Consider the following 12,883-nt stretch of genomic DNA (forward strand, 5'->3'; position numbering starts at 1 on the left):
ACTGAGTTCATCAAATCGTAAAATCCGGTGAGTTGTGGGCTTAGTAAGATACTCAGAGTGCCTCGGGTGTTTAGGCGTCGACTACCCAAGGTAACTCAATCACACCCAACAAGTTCGTGCACACGCGTTGACTCTGGAGGTTTATGCTTCCATTGGGATGCAGTTCATGGCATTCATCCTCCAAGTCATTGCGTGGCTCGAGTCATTGTTCAAGAGAATCCATAACAACTATATTGCGATAATATTTATTACATTTGTTATCCCATACTAACAAATAATACAATCAAATAAGTCATCACAGATTTCTTGTCCTCTCGAACAATTCAAATCTGACAACATAGATTTTAGGTGAGTTTCTAGACTTCCTAGCTTGATTTGATGTAGACTTCGACTAAACCTGCAACATACGTTAAAATATTGTCAATACAAAAGTATTGGCGAGTGTACAGGTTTGATATGTAATAGAATAATAGATTAAAAGTGCTACGAATTTCCATATGCATAAACGTAATACACGACATATATACTCACAAAACTGATACTACCAGCTAAGTCCTCGATGCTCGACTCTTCGATGGCATAACTAGACCCCGTCGGGCGCAATAGTACTATACTAGTCGTGGTGGGACGTCACGAGTATTAGTCCTAGCATACATGCAACTAGCATCACGTATATTTATGCAAACAGTTATTCGCAAGTGATAGATTGAAAATTTGAATCATTCGTTTGATAAGTTCGATTTATAAGGAACGTATGTTACACCCAAAATTCGATAAAAAGGGGTCAAGTATACTCACAGTGCGTATTTGGTTGGATTGACGGGATGATGCCTGAGAATGCCCTGATTTCAGACTGATTACATGAGTATTGGATTACGCGTTAAATGGTGTCGGAATACGCGAAATTGGACGATAGTTAGGTCGAAGTTGGCCCATTCGGATGAATGGCTCGATCGAGTGGGCTGCCCGATCGGCCAGCCCGTCCGATCGGCTAGCCTGGCCGATCGACTGGACCGTCCGATCGGCTAGCCTGGCCGATCGGCTGGACCGCTCGATCGGCTAGCCTGGCCGATCGGCTGGACCGCTCGATCGGCTAGCCTGGCCGATCGGCTGGACCGCTCGACCGGCTAGCCTGGCCGATCGGCTGGACTGCTTGATCGGCCAGCCTGTTCAGCTGTTTTATGGCGACTTTTGCGTGTTTTTCGGTGGTTTGGTCGAGACGCTGTTGTGACGGGTTGAACAACTGAAATCCCATCAATTCCGACCTGTTTTAACGGCCGGGAATCACCCGTTTCATCAGAACTGGCCGTTCTTGGTGGTTCTTCCGTGTTTAACCCGAAATTGGTCGTCTTATCGTTAAGAATCAAATCTTTGACCAACACGACACTAAGAATGAGTAGAAGGTCGGTATAAGCTCTTGTTCTATCGTTTTAAGTATCGATCTGATGTGAAAACCTTGATTATTCTTGCGGAAGTTCTTAGATCTGAGTTGTTCTTGGTGGAATGAGGCCAACACTTGAAGTTCATAAGAACTTCATGATGACATCACTCTAGAACATCTCAAATCTGTAACTTCTTGATCAGAAAACATAGATTTAGACGAGGTTTATGCAAAATCATATGGAAACCATTCGGATCTGAGTTGTTTTTCATGGGATGACATCACTCTTGAAGAACTCCATGGTGACATCACCCTAAAACACCCCAAATCCGTTGATTTCACGGTTAAAAGTCGAAAATCCAAAGGTAGAAAGATGAAAGAATGCATATCGATCAAGGAAGTACAAGATTTGAGTTGAAAACTTACAAGAATCGCGAGAAATCGAGAGATTAAGGGGCTGGAACGTCCTGGTCGAGTAGCAGCAGCAACAACAAGTGTTTGGAGTGAAAAGAGAGGTATTTATAGGCAAGGGAGGAGGAAGAAGGAGGAGAGGTGGCCTGGTTCGGATGGCCCACTCGATCGGTCGGCCCAACCGATCGGCTGGCCTATCCGATCGGCCGGCCCAGCCGTTCGGCTAGCCCGTTCGATCAGCCGGCCCAGCCGAATGGCTGGCCTGTCCGATCGGTCGGCCCAGCCGAATGGCTGGCCTGTCCGATCGGCCGGCCTAGCCGTTCGGCTGGTCCGTTCGATTGACTGGCCCAGCCGTTTGGCTGGCCCGTCCGTACGGAAGCCTTTCGATCCTCGTTTTTGGTGCGTTGCGATAGTTTGGGCCATGTTTCATTATTTATTTATTCATCATAATTAATCACAAAAGGGGTCGCATATACGCATCTATATATCCAATTCTCGGTGTGATGATCGAGTTACGCGTGCCTTCGATTGCGTTCTTCGATGTGATGAGCCACAATGATTGTCAGGGCACTACTTGCTCGTGTTGCCGTCATCGTCACGATGGCTGGAGACATGGTACTCACCCGATAATCTTTGTTAGCGTTGCTTGTTTACGTTTTGACACCTACCGGTTATCGAGGAGGGTAGATTAAGTCCTCACTCAACATCATCGTGAGTGTTACAATTTATTAGAATGGGTTTGTAATAGCGATAGAACATGCGTAATTATTCGATTATACTTCGATTTAGCGATATATCTGATATAGTTACATTATGATCCGAATCTCTGGTGCTAGGCGTAACGAGTGTATCGAGTAGTAACAACGCTCGAAGGTGCGGGTTGTTACAACAGTTACCTCCCTTCTCCCACTTCCAAAACAACTGCATAAGTGAAGAAGACATCAAAGCTTGTTTGGAATGGGAACTACCCCCAAAGCTTCCTGATTTGGAGGAAGGGAAGAAATCGAAAAAACAGAAGTTGTCGAGGAAGGAGGATCATCTTCCGGTGCTGTTGTGAATCATCAACTGGCGAAACAGATGGACGTTCTTGGCAAAAAGAAACAGGTTGAAGAAATCCCTATTGTTAAAAAAGTTTGGATCTATGACAATCAACAGTTTGATTTCAACCCTAACCCGGAGGAGGATTACGACCCAGAAGTCCTGAAGGATGCTTGGAACTATGAGGAAGAAGAAGAAGATTGGTCCTGTGTTTGGCACAACCCATATTCTAGAGAAGAGTCAGACTCAGAACTATCATCTAGAGGTGACTGCCATTGGAAATAGGGTTTCTCATTTTGTTGCAGGATGTTTGTTGTATTGGTGTTTAGTTGAATGTTTTTTGTCGTTTGTTGTATCAACACTTTATGTCCTCATCTAGATTGTCTTTAGTGGAAGGTTATTCTCGTTTATTGTACCAGTAGGTTTTACTAGTATTCTAATAATTACCCCTACACTTCTCCTCTCTATAAATACCACCTATCACACCAATATGTCTTCACATCTTCACCTCACCTCACAAGTCATTCGGATGGCAGACGGTGATAACGAATTCCACATTCATTTTCATTTGCATATACATGAAGGGGAGCCAAACCCTGCAAATGTTGAACCACAACCCAACCGTAACTCTGTTGTACCATAACCCAACCGTAACTTTCTTGAACCCCACCCAAATCGTAACCATATTGCTCGACAAGCAAACCCTAACAGTGTGCTCCCCTCCACTGAACAGCTGCGTGCCCGTCCCAGACCTTCAACGCTAGACCAACATCGTTACCATCCAAATCATCATAGTCAGGAAAATCAAAATCAAAATTCCTTCATGGCAGCACCACAAAACCCCTCTTTTGTGCAAAACCCTAGCAGCTCGTACATCTCAGTTGTCGAAAGGGGAGCAGCCTTACCTGGTCTTATCTGACCCATATGCACGTTTGGACACCACTACTACTGTAGGCATACTGAGCCATCTGACAGCGATCGAGACTCAAACGCGTTACCAGATGACGCAGTGGTTAGTGATGATCCATGGGAGCAGTATCAGAATTACGATAGCGATTCTGATTCATCGTTTTGATTCCATATTCTACCTTAGCTGTTGTCTTATGTATTTTCAATTCAATAATATTTGTATTGTTGTGTTTAATGTTTCTTAGTGAATTTTGGAACAAATGTCTTAATTGTTAAATTACACCAACTGAAAAATCAAACAGAAATACCAAACACAAAACATAGGAGGATACACCTAACAGTTAACAGTAAAAACCACAACAAGATACTAACTTAACGTCGGCCACATGTCTTCCTGTTGTGCCCGGTTTCTCCGCATCTGCTGCATCGACGTGCCTGGGGTTCATCGTGGTAGTTAAGATCCATCTCATTTTGAATTCTTCTTGAACGAACCCTGACTCGATGTCTTGTGACCCTCGAAGTGTCCCCTTGAATTGTCCAGTCCGCTTCTTCCCACTCTTCTTTGTGTCCCAGGGTGAAAAAATGACCGATGTACTGTTCCTGATAGGTGGTGGGGTGGAACTTGGAATTGGTAACGTGATGTGGTTGCTCACCCCTCCAAGCGCAAACGGCGATAGCATGGGAACAAGGGAATCTAAGCATTTGCCATTTCCCGCATGAGCACCGCCTGTGTCTGTATTCAACGGTGTACTCGTTTCCACTGTCATCATTTGTTTCATCCTTTGTAACTACCGCGTAGCGACCATCTCTGACATCGTAGACGGACACTTCATGTTGCATGGCTACGAAATGCAACTTGTTAAACCTGGACCAAATTCGAGGGGGTAGAGGGGTATTGCAGCTTTGGGCCATCTGCGCGTGCCGAGCATACTCTGATACGTCTTTGGTGAACGTATAATAAATCAAGGCTTTTACTAGCAGGTAGGGCTGTAAACGAACCGAACGTTCAGCGAACAGTTCGTGAACCGTTCGGCGGGAAGTTCGTTTATGTTCGTTTGTTTAATAAACGAAGGAACATGAACAAGAATTTTCGTTCTATTAGTTAAATGAACGAACATGAACAGAGGTCTCGTTCGTTCGATTGTGTTCGTGAACGTTCGGTAAGGTGTTCGTGAACGTGTTCTGAACATTCGTTGATTTGCGTTCGTTTATGTTCGTATGTTTGTGTTTTAATTTAAGATCTTTGTACTTTCTTATATTTTATTTTTACTTTTTATATTATTAAACTTTTATTTATTTTATTTCCCTAACAATTAAACTAGGAAACTCACTTTCACTTTGTTTATGCATCATTTCCCTTTCATTTCTCATTATTTACATCCACGAATATAATCGATCCCCGTTCCACAATAAGGGATTCAAGTTCGAGTGCTACTCTCTGGGTCATCTATCTTTATCCTTCGTCGCGTTCGCCAAATTTATCTGTGTTCGTTTGTGTTCGTGAACCGTTCGCGAACACACTCATTTCCTTAATGAACGAACAAGAACATACAATCTCGTTCGGTAAGTGTTCATGAACCGTTCATGAACACGTTTATTTCCTTAACGAACGAACACGAACAAGGCCTTGTTCGTGTTCGTTCGGTTCGTTTACAGCCCTACTAGCAGGAGTCTTGCTTCATGTAAGACATTATTCATAGACTCAGATATGTTCGTCGTAAGGTTACCCCAACGACGGTTTCCGCGGTAATGAACAATAGTCCACTTGCTTTTGTCGATGTCGTTCGGGTAGTCCCAGGCATCCTGATTTAACATCCGCATTTCCCTCACAGCCCAAAGATACTTTCTGCGTTAACTTGTGCTCCCGAGCATCCAACACAGCTTCCTAAGAGATTTGGTCTTAGGAATAGAAGGACCAAATGCCCAAAAAACGTATTTGAATGTTGGATGTACTGGAGCCGAGTGCGAGTGATGAAACCATGAAACCACCGTACCAGGGTTTCGAGACTAAGGCCGTAACACGTACTTTAGCAGCTCCTCAAAGTTGCTTTCCCAGGTTCCATATATCCTCTCAATTACCTTTCTTCGTCCACACCACTCCTTCGTATACGTAACATCGACAGACATCGCTTGCTTTATATGCATCCCGATGTGTGTCACCTTCAACGCAATGTCTATACGAATTTGTGGCAGGATGTGTGCAGTGATATCCTTAGATCTAAGGCACTTGTTGTTGTTGCGTACCACCGTAGAATAACAACTATGGGCAGGCGCCCAATTGGTAATTTTCCACATGTGTTGGTGTTTCTTTTTTGATGTCGTTGCACGCCATTCACACAAAGGAGCATGAGGGAAAGGGTTTTTATAATTTTTGTTTCTGGTGTAGCATTTAACTTTGTATAAAGTTGGTTTGCTATCCATCACAAAAATTTCCCTTCCACGGCGAATGTTCCATTCTCGGACAGCAAGGTCGACCTCCTGTTTAGATTTGAAATACATGCCGAGACGTATCTGTTTTACTTTTGGATTCCATACGTCCATTAGATTATCTTCATAATCTGGACACATGTAATCCTTAAGTTCCTCGTCCTCGTCTGGGTCGTCATGTGTCCCTGGAATGATAGGCCTCGGCTGAGCCAGGGTCAACTCAGTGTGTTGGTTGACTGCAGCCTCGTCGGAAGGTGGTGCCTCTTCACTTTCAGAACTTTCTTCGGTGCTGCAACTTTCCAAATCATCTTCAACCGTCATTATTGTTGTCACCGACCACAAACTGGGACGACGGACCTACTATGTTATCAACAGGAGGCATGAAGTGGTGTTCTTGAGTTGTTTGCCCGTATCCCTCGTCATCTTCATCGGAATCTTGGGTGTCAACAACATTACGTTGTGTAATGTCATGCAGAAGGTTTGTGAAACTCATGTGTTGGACAGGATTGACTGCCTCCCACTGAACATAGATCTCGGAAATGAAGTTGCCATCCGATACTCCGGCTAAATAGTTCATCATTTCAACATCATCATCGTTGAAAATTTTTGTTGTCTGAGATATGCCCTGAAACGTGTACCCTAGTAACAATGAAAGGCACACCGATTATTTCTGTAGTTGAACATGATTATAGATTGAATCCACCAATTGGTCATACGATGATTTCTATCGCATAAGGAAAGAGGTTGTTAGCATGGATTAGTCAAACTGAACAGCCCCGTTTACAAAGGAAAATACACCACCCCAATATATTCTTACGAGGTATGGCCGAAAAGAATCCATGATCTAAGAAAGTGAAATGTTAAGGATGGGTGGGTTGTGTAAGCTGGATTTGGTTAAGTATACTATCTGTTTTAAAGAAAGTTAGTGTGGGTTGAGAACCTAATCCAATTGGTATTTATAGTGTTGAGGAACCAGATAGTTGGTGGAGCCCACCATCTTGAAAGTTAATATACATATAATAATTATTTTTGAATATTCTAAAAATAAAAATGTAAGTTGTCTTAAAACAACTTTAACTACATATATGGCACCGTTCGTTTGAACTAATGTCTGTTATTCGGATTTAATTATTCATTTGAACTAGTTCTAATTATTTCGTTTGAACCATCCTTGAAATTAAGTTTATATCGGGTTCTCAACAACACAGCATGTTACAACACAAAATTGAACAAGGTTTTTTATTAGGTAATTCAACAACATTACAACATTACAATAGGATCTATCAAACTCGCAAATTACATAAATGAAGTACTATTTTAATTACATACATGCAAAAATACAATGTTACTTCGTACTATTTTAATAAATCATTTCTAATTGCAAGACTGTTTGTCGGGCTTCCAATTAGAACAGAAGAGAATTTAAACCCGTCCCGTTTCTTCGTATATCGAGTTTCGATATAAGGTCAGAAGGCCGGTACCGGCTGTTCGACCCGTAAAGTGATATGGGACGGGTTGTTCGCACCATCAATGACGATTCTGCAACTTCGGTAATGTTAGAGGATTTGCAAAAGCCCGGATAAGCGTGACAGGGAAGGCGGAACAAAAACCGGGCTGATGTAGTAGGAGCGAACAACATTACAATAGGATCTAAATCTCCTACCGAAAACGGGGGTGATGATGACTGTTCGACAGGCTCATGCCCCCACCAGAAGTTGCAGAATAATTTATGGGAGGAGGTGGTAGATGAGAATAAACCGCCCAACAACCTGAGCGGCTGAATCTTCCACAAGACTCAGTAGCAGCCGGTAGAAGCATCCACAGCAGCAGTTGAGTCATTATCCTCGTACACCTTACGGGAGGAGATGGTAGATGAGAATGATCGTGCTCCTCCACACAAGATCTTCCCACTTGGTATACGAAACTAAAACTGAGAAAAACATCATGATGAATGAGGTCCCGAATGATCCAAGAGCATACTTTGACCAAATTTTCGTATCGCCTGAAATATCAAGATCAACATTATATTTTTTTCAAACATTATATTATTTTAACAGAAGAAGTCATTGTGTTTAACAGAAGACTTCTCACTATGTTTGTAATAATTTGGGTCAAGACCAACATGCATACTGAACGATGTATATGGTAATATTTTAACTTAGCAACATCAAACAACAATCTTCAATTACATATTTCTATGAAACAACAACCTTATTTAACATTACTGAACCATACAGTGACCTTATATAAGATTTCTCTTTCAAACAGCAACCTTATTTAACAATGCAGTATGATACAGCGACCTTATATAAGATTTCTCTTTCAAACAGCAACCTTATTTAACAATGCAGTATGAAACAGCGATCTTTTATAACATTTCTCTTTCAAACAGCAATCTTTGGTAAGATTTCGGAACCAAACAGCGACCTTCTTAAGGTTGCTGTTTCAAACAGCTATCTTGTAGGGGATTGCAGGTTTTTGACAGAAATTGAGTAGAAGATCGCTGTTTCATATGGCGACCTACCTAGATCTGCAACAAAAATCCTGGATCACCTAAAGGCACTCTTTTTTTCTGTAAACCACTCATTTATGCAAAAAAATTCCCAAAACCATGGTTTGAAACTGATAAAAAACATACGATCTTCTCTCTGATTATCATCAAACCCAAAACTCCTCCACCATGCTCACTACAATCTCCATCCTCCTCTGTCTGTGCAGACTTCGTAGTGACCAACGTCGTTTTATGCACCAGTCACCCATAACGCATCCTAAACCCCCTGCCGGCAACACTACGCCCATCATCCATCTCATCTTGTTGAACCGTGACTGTGGAGAATTTGAAAATCGCAATGGAAACATTGGTGTTTAAGGCAACTTGCGTTGCACCCGCTGGAGAAATTAATTAGATTTCTAAAGGCGACGGTAGGGTTATATAGGGTGTGATATGGTAGGGAAATGGCGGTTAGAGGAGACGTGTCGGTTTGGTGTTAATTGTAAAGTCATGACGGTAAGAATGGTGACAAGAAAGGACAGTGTCCAATCACTGTTAACTTGCATTTTGTAAGAAGGGATTATTGAGTAATGTTGGGTGTTGGTTTTTGAAGATGCGATGGTTGGCCGGAGTAGTTGAACATGAAACAGAGATTGTAGATGCAAGAGATCAAGGCATTAAAAGGAATTTTAATTTTGCAGATGGGAAGGAAAGCGGTGCGTTTTGAAGTTGTGACAGAAACCGGTGAATTGAGCGGTTACGGTAACGGTCGTTTAAACTTTAAGTAAGAAACTGCTTGAACGGGGTGATTTCTTTTGAAATGTGTAACACCCCAATCGCGTAATATAACAACAACACGTGGCGGAAATATCGGGGAGTCACGTTACAAATTGCTCACAACTACTGGTACTAAATTGTTTCAATATTATTAACATCGTTTTACAAACAAAGAATACATGTAGTTGTCTTTTGATTTAGAAGTCTAAGGCCCGAATGCAGTCCTATGCGTTGCATGCTTGAATAGTTGAAAACCTGAAACATATGTGAAAAATAGTCATAAAAAATGCCGGCGAATACATAGGTTTTGTTAACCAAATTAATGGCAAAAGTTTGATATTGCAATACTTTGACAACTACAAGAGTTGTCGATTGAGAATGAATCTTGAAGCCAAAGAAATGGCAAAAGTTTAGTATTGCAATACATAATCTTGATTGTGAAAAACTCGTGACAAAAAGTATTGTATATGGCAATATGATTATTACTAAGAAATTTTTATGCCATTTGAAATTGTACATTGTAACCTCGTTGAAATCATTGTAAAACTCGTTAATGTACTATTTGAAAACCAATCAAGGATTAATAATAACAGTTTTGAAATTTATCAAAACTTGTGTGAGTATTATATAAATCAAGTCAATGATTTATAATAATACTTTAGATATCCTTCAAAGAATCTAACATATAAAGATATGGTAGATTCTTCAAGGATTTGGATAAGCAAACATTTGATCAGTTGTACACAAAATCCTAAAGTGATTCGGATAACACTACAAGAGTAATAAAATAAGAACACTTATATATAGGAAGTACCAGCGGCGTATCCACCATGTTCTTATTTCATTACACCCGTTTCGTTATCTAAATCACAACTAGCACATAAACACATAAATTGTAAATCTGTTAATCAACTTGTATACACGCATTAAAGCACATAATGAATCCAATCAAGGACTCCAATATTGGTACTTTAAACATCCTACAACAATCAACCTATGAAGATAGATAGATGCTATAAGGATTCGGTTTCTATTACATTGTCTACTTACATACGCATTAAAGCACACAATGAATCCAATCAAGGACTCCAATATTGGTACTTTAAACATCCTACAAGAATCAATCTATGAAGATAGATAGATGCTATAAGGATTCTGGGTTCTGTTACATTGAATCATTGAATCAAAACAATCCTAAATCCTAATGGTGATTTGGAATAACGCCACGAAGGGTAATACAATAAGCACACTTATATATAGGAAGTACCAGCGGCGTATCCACCATGTGCTTATTGTATTATCTAGTTTCGTTATCTAAATCACCAACAATCTACACATAAACCATAACTGTAGTCCTGTAAAGTATTTCTTAAAAATCTCACTATGAAGATTGGAAGATCTAAGACTGTACTTCAAATATCCTATAAGAATCAATCTATGAAGATAGATAGATCTTTTAAGGATTTAGATAAACATTGTATTTGCATAATCGGAATAATACACATAAAAGCACTTAGTAAACACATATATGCCATACAGTTGGAAAAAACAAATTGATTACACATATGAATCACCCCAAAACATTTGAAAATGGTAAAAGAGGGGAACTATGTACTTGCCTGGTATTGCGTGTAGGTCTTTTTCAAATGATATAACAAAGCTCAAGGGATCAATAGTTCAAGTGTCGAAGTGGTTCCTAGTGTAACCGATACTATGTTAGTGTATTGGGACACGAATCGAGGAAACAGATAGAATGAGGTATTGTAAACCAAATGAGTGTTGGAACTCATGTGGTATGGTTTAACAAAGCCTACATTCTAAAACGGAACCTAACCTAAGTGCTTACGACCCATTACGACCCGTTAAGGTAGTCTAAGCTACTTTAACGCATCGTTCGCGTGAATGCGCGTTCGAGACGCCTAACTAGTCCTATGACAAGTATTATATGCCTTAACATATCTAATTATGTTTTATAATCAGTTTAGATGTTAAAACATGTGTTACATATGCTTAAAATGAAATTATGCGCAAAAGGGCATTTTGGTCATTTTCCTTAGGCATATAAACTACCTATCATACAGCTAACTAAATGAAGTGACCATAAGGTATAACCTCGGAAGGTTATTCCCTATACAACTATGGTCACAAAATATGTTTGGTCGGATCCTAACGATCGACCAAACGGTTGGGTTCGAAAGTCTAAGCGGTTGTTTAGACCGCTTATCTTATGACCCTAAATAAGCACTAAACTAAAAGTGACGAGTTAAACATATTAAAACATGTTTAACTAAGTTAGAAAACAAGTTTGATATCAAAACAAAGTGTTTTGATACCCAAAGATAGCTTCGTTGCAAAATACGCATAAACACATATTTTGACCGAAACTATGACTCGTCACTACGCCTAATCAAAATGGTAATCAGTAGGTATAGTCACAAGGGACTATAACCATCGTGATTACGCTCACGTTGCAAAGTTCAAACGAACTTTGTGTTGACCAAAGACTGGTCAAAGCAGAAAGTCAAACACTGTTTGACTTTCATGCTTGAAATGCAAAAAAAGCATGAAAGAAGCTTACAAGAGGTCCAACGCTTGAAGATAGAACAAGAAAACTTGAAGATTGGGACCTTCAACCAGAAGGGATAGTCCCAATAGAGCAGAAATGAGAGAAAATTCTGAAGTGAGCAAGCTTGGAATGAAATCTCATGGGTTTATATAGATTTTCGACAACCGTTAGGATCGTTTCTCGTAATTTAGCTTCAATCTGGACCCTCCAAGTGTGGCACACTGTTTTGTATACCATGGGACTTCAAAAACTAGCAAATGGTATGTTAGAACCATGTACATAAACCAAGGAAAGGCTGTTGTTTGCTGAAAAACCAGTTTTGCAGATCTGGGGGTCTTTCGCAGGCCGCAAAGAAAGAAGCACTGGGCTTCGCGCCCCTCCTAGACTTCAGACCAGCAAACTTTCAAACATTGGCAGAACAGGCCCCTACATGCATAAATGTTGATTTTTGACACGTTTAAGCCCCGATAACCCATTTTCAAGGCTCAATAATGATGTCAAGGTATAGGAGGAATGAAATATGCTTGAAAACATCTCGGATGTCGGTTTGTTTGGTCGTACGGTTGCGTTGTTCGGTTAATTACGATGAAACACGAACGGACGCGAAAAACGATCCAAATTACACGACGAATGAAATTTTAGCATTCCAAACACTAAAATAAAATATTTTAATGACTACAAAAATTTTTGGATGTCCGGATATGTTCAGAACGTAAAATATGCGCGAAAATGCAAACTTATGCACTTTTTGACGCTTTTAGTCCCTATTGATCAAATAAGCATATTTTTGCAAACCGGACCCCTCAAAGCCTATTTCTAAACTATATAAAGGATATTTAGGGTATGTTTAGCTTATGATCAAGTTCCGGAATGTTCGTTACAG

The sequence above is a fragment of the Helianthus annuus genome, chromosome 5, assembly GCF_002127325.2.
Source record: "Helianthus annuus cultivar XRQ/B chromosome 5, HanXRQr2.0-SUNRISE, whole genome shotgun sequence".
NCBI classification, from domain to species: domain Eukaryota; kingdom Viridiplantae; phylum Streptophyta; class Magnoliopsida; order Asterales; family Asteraceae; genus Helianthus; species Helianthus annuus.